Source organism: Myotis yumanensis, unplaced genomic scaffold (assembly GCF_028538775.1).
Source record: "Myotis yumanensis isolate MYYU_CA2020_CCGP unplaced genomic scaffold, mMyoYum1.0.hap1 SCAF_34, whole genome shotgun sequence".
Classification (NCBI taxonomy): domain Eukaryota; kingdom Metazoa; phylum Chordata; class Mammalia; order Chiroptera; family Vespertilionidae; genus Myotis; species Myotis yumanensis.
Genome location: NW_027223785.1, coordinates 230,335 through 235,083, shown reverse-complemented (window position 1 = coordinate 235,083; position 4,749 = coordinate 230,335).

The window sequence follows — 4,749 nt, the reverse complement described above, 5'->3', positions numbered from 1 at the left end:
GCGGGCCCTGCCATGGCCGCCCCGCTGGCTCCGGTCCAGCCTAACGTCATCCAGTGACATGTGGATTTTGTTGGCCATGGTGGGGCCCGAATCGGCCTCGGATCGAGCCCCTGGGGAGGCACGCAGGTCCTTCACATCCCACACAGCACCAGAGCTGTTCCTGGGCGGGCACCAGATAAGCAAAACCGGTTAGGGCGGGTCACATATCTTTGTACTAGTGAATGGCAAGAGGTAAATAGTCACTTCCCTTTTTTCCAGTGCCCTTGGGGCACAACCCAGAGTCCCAGGGAAGAGACCACAAATTTCCTCATTGTTACTGTTATCATGATAATTTTTGACCACTCACTATCATTTTACAGCTCACCAACCCCCAGCCTTCTCCCCTTTGCTTTCTCCCACCTCCCTCATCTATCATCACTGGATTTCATGGAAACCCACTGTTCAATATCAGGAAAGAGTGTAGAACAGTGTTTGAAACCACTTACAAGTCTCATCCTTGGATGGTGATTTATAAAAATAGGTCAAAGACATGCTTGTGGACTTTGGGCTTTGCTGTGCTGTGTATCTATGCAGAGGCCTGGTGATTTTAAACTCCTATGTGATGACTTAAGTTTATACATTACCCCTGGTCTGTGTTGTGCCCAGATTTCAAGATTCCCAAGAAACCACATCAGGGAGCCAATTCGATGTAAAAGCATAAGAATCTGTATTCAAGCTAGCTTGGGCTCCCCATCCACCAGGCTCACCGACATCAAGGCAAAACCAAATGGCTGAGCGAGCCAACCCCGCCTGAAGACCGGTTATATAGGGGGGGTTGGAGTAAGGGGAGGAGAAAGAACTGTGCTCTGCTGCCTGGGTGTGGCTAGCAGAGTAGGATGTAGCCCCTACCCTGGGGCAACCTAGCCCTCGCCCTTTCATTCCCCCCTTTGTCTTGGAACTTCCGGCTCAATCATGAGATGGACTGATTCCACCATTGCTAGAGGCCCGTACTGGGCATATTTTAACAAATGGTCTGGTGGAGGGGAAAGAAACCATTTTAGCTTTAACAATTTCTATTGAAATAGGATTTTTCTTCTTAAAATTCCTCCATGGCTATTAAAAAGCCAAATCAAGATTAATTTATCTACTGTCCTGATGTTTGCATAAACACAACAAGAATGGTAACTGACTACCTTTGCTGGAATTTCATGGTTGAATCTTAATGTGCCCCGTAGGGCCAGGAAGCCACACCACCCAGCTGCCATCAGGCCCGCCTGCAGTATCTGCTGAGTTAGGTGAATCCTTCACCTGTAGCAATTCCACCTGAGCCCACGCTCTAGGCTTTAAGCCCATCTCAGTAGCCCTCCTACTTGTTGCGGCCCAGAGCGTGTGGGGGGCTCCGCAGGAATGCAGAGGCATCCCTACTGCTCCCCTTTTATTCTTACCAACCACCAGTGATGGTAGGGCATCGGCCTGACACTCCAGTGCCAGCCATCTTCAGGGCTTCCAAGCAGAATACCAGGCTTTCTTCATGGCATTTTTACTGGCTTCAAGTCTTTAGAGCTCAGACAGGGCTCTTTAAAACATGATACTCCAGTCAAAGTTTTCCGTTAATAAAACCACTATTAGGAACCGGTCTTATTGAACCTATGCAAAGAAACGTATTGCCATGTTAGCATTGCCAAATTTTGGAGGAATTACATAAGAAGAAAGACATACTGCTCTACTCTAAGATTTTCTGACTTTCCTTGCCAATTCCTTTTAATTGTTGGCATTAAACTTTCTTTCTATGTATAACCATGCCTCAGACCTTCCACTCTAAACAGGCTTTTTTCAGACTACCTGGGCATGGTCACAAAGGCCTGCAAGCAGTACACAGGCTGCCAACTGTTAGCTGTCTCTCAACAGAGACCAAAACCTGATGGGCACTGTTCCCTGCCCAGGTGGGCACCTGTCCTCTTGGCAGGTAGGCACCCTTTACTTTTGGGGGTCAATCCATATAGTTTCCTTCCAGGACAGTCAACATACATTCAAACCTGCAAGAGAACTAAAGGTCAATATAACATATCAATACAATGAAACATAATATTGGCATTATGGCCGCTTCAGGCAGCCATATCTTCTGCTACTAAACATGTGATACTAAAGTCTATTTTTGACCTTTCTATGAATTGTCCTTGTCTTTTTGGAGCCATGTCCATGAAGACGCAGGCATTATCTAAGTCTATTCAATGTTACCAGCATCAGGCAGGTCGAGCACGCCGTAGCTTGAGCAGGTTGCATTGTTCTTGATCGATGACGAAGTTTTTCCGGATCTCGGATGGGTCTGCTGACCAGACGTGGATGTGATGGACCCAGGTCGCGATGCCGTCTATCTTGAGAGCGGTGGGGGTCGTCAGCATCACGGAGTTGGGTGTAGGGATCTTTCCATCGAGGCTCCAGGTGGTGCCTTTTGACGTAGACCCAATCTCCTGGTCTGTGCTGATGAGGAGTTGGGGTTGGGCCAGTCTCCTGGGTGGCGCCGAGGCGCAGCCAAATGTCCTCATGCACCCTCTGGAGCCCTCTCAAGAAAAGAGACAATTCTTGCAGCAAGAAAGTCAGGAATGATAGGGGGTGGGGCCTGCCAAACATGATAGGAGAGCCATCCATTCCCCGCCTGTCTTTACAGATTCCAAGGCCCATTGTCTTTACCTTGAGGAACTGTGAGCCCTATCCTCAAATGTACAAATACCTTTTAAGTTTACTCCAGAATTCCAACATCCCAACCCAGCACAGAATATCACATAGCAAATCCCAGCAAACAAACAGATAGAGATGTTTACTAGTTAGGCGGGCCGATTCCACCTCTGGCAGAGAGCAAGCGCCCTTGGAGAAAGATCCCAGCAGCCGCTCAGGGTGCTTTGCTATCGGTCAGAGCATTCAGCCTTAAGAAGTCAAGCGTGTGCCTTTCTTTTTTTTTTTTTTTCAGACTTTCATATGTATATGAACAAACAATTATATTCAAGTAGATATACAAATATTAAATAAATATTTATATTTACATTCTTTCAGTGAACAAGTCCTTGACTTATGTTTTATCCAGATAGAAACGGCATTCATCACAAATAAATAAACAAACAAATCCAAAACCAAAACCCAAGAAAACCAAGACCAGAAGTACCCTCTGACGTTTCAGGGGTACCAAGGGAGGAGAAGTTAGGCCACGTCCAGTCCTTCTCACAATCCACCAGTGACCAATCCCAGCTCACTGGCTTATCATTTATTCATACCAAAGCCATGCCTTCCAGTTAGAACTCTTGGCCTTAATTTCTAGGTGTCATGTAAATAATGAATATTTCTCAGATTAGTAATACATTCAAAATTTTTAAGAGGCATAGAAATTTCACCAGTTATATATATTTAAGCAATAAGGACAGATCAATTTACAGAAACCAGTTTCTACCTGAAATAATTGTACTTTAGAAATTGGATTACTGCTATCAGTTCCTTTTAAAGACTTGGCTATAACCTTTAATTGTCTTTAGTTTAAGGAAAGCAGGGTTTTCTAGATTTAAGAGATTAGTTTAAAAATAAATCCTCGAAGCAAGCATGCTTGCAGCCCTATAAAACTCCGCCTTAAAAGCATGCGGCCAACGTGGCGGATGCTAAGTCACGCAGCTCAGCATTGTGGCTGTCTAAACTGTTCTCTGATAGAAAAGGTGATTTCTCTATTTTTACAATAAACAAGGGAAGAGCAAACCAAAATCCCTAAAAGATAGATGGCCAACATTATATTGTATCAATGAGTACAAAAACAAGTTATACTAGTAGAAAGCTGATTTCAAAGGAGCCACCTTTTGGCCGCTTGACCTTTTCTGGGAAGGTTGGCCAGTGAAAGGTGTAGCCATTGAAATGCAAATTAACATTTCTAAAGATGACTGCTGGCGGAATCGGACCACCTGCATGCTAGGGGTAGGGCGTGTCTACCCTGCCCTCCACCAAAAAATGGCGTAGCTTCAGACTTCCCAACGATGAGAGAAAAAAAGACTTTAAACTTTTAGCTGGCAAGTTAAATATTCAGTCAACCAATAGATTTAATTCTGTTCTTTAGATTTCTCATGAGGCAAATTAGAGTAAACTGCTTGCTTTTTTTTTTTTTTTACTTCCAATGGGCTCTGGAAAACCACATTTGAGCCCTGCAAACAATAAGGACAGATCAATTTACAGAAACCAGTAAAAGGCCTTCCTGGTCTTTTCAGATGTAAATTGACCACATTCTTTAGGACCATCTTTTTAAGGCCAAAACAGTCTCGGGTTTTTATTCTGTACACAGCAAAAGGTTAGGTTTAGCTCAAAACTATGCGCACTTGTTTTTAAACTGGCCCTTCCCCTTTACACGTGCACAGAAATCCCGGATGCATTTTAAAACTTTTATATTTCTAGCTGGGGCGATCTCCATGGGAAGAGGCCGGCTCGCATCCAGAGCCGCAGCCACCCCCGGCCTCCCGGGTGTCTGGCCCTCAGGCTCCGCGGGGGACCTTCCCCAGGATCCGACTCCGACGGGGGCCTCGCTGCTCCCGCCTCCCGTGAGCGACGTGCCGGCCCCGCCCCCTGCGCTCCACCTGGCTCCACTCACTTGCCACAAGCCCGGGGCCAACGCCGGCCGCTGCCGCAGCCGCCGCCACCGCCAGGCTCCGCGAACGAGCTTGTCCGCGCCCGGCCCGAGCCTCCAGGGCCGCCCCCTGAAGGCGCGCCGCCGCCCATGGCGCAGAGCGCAGGTCCAAGCTGCGG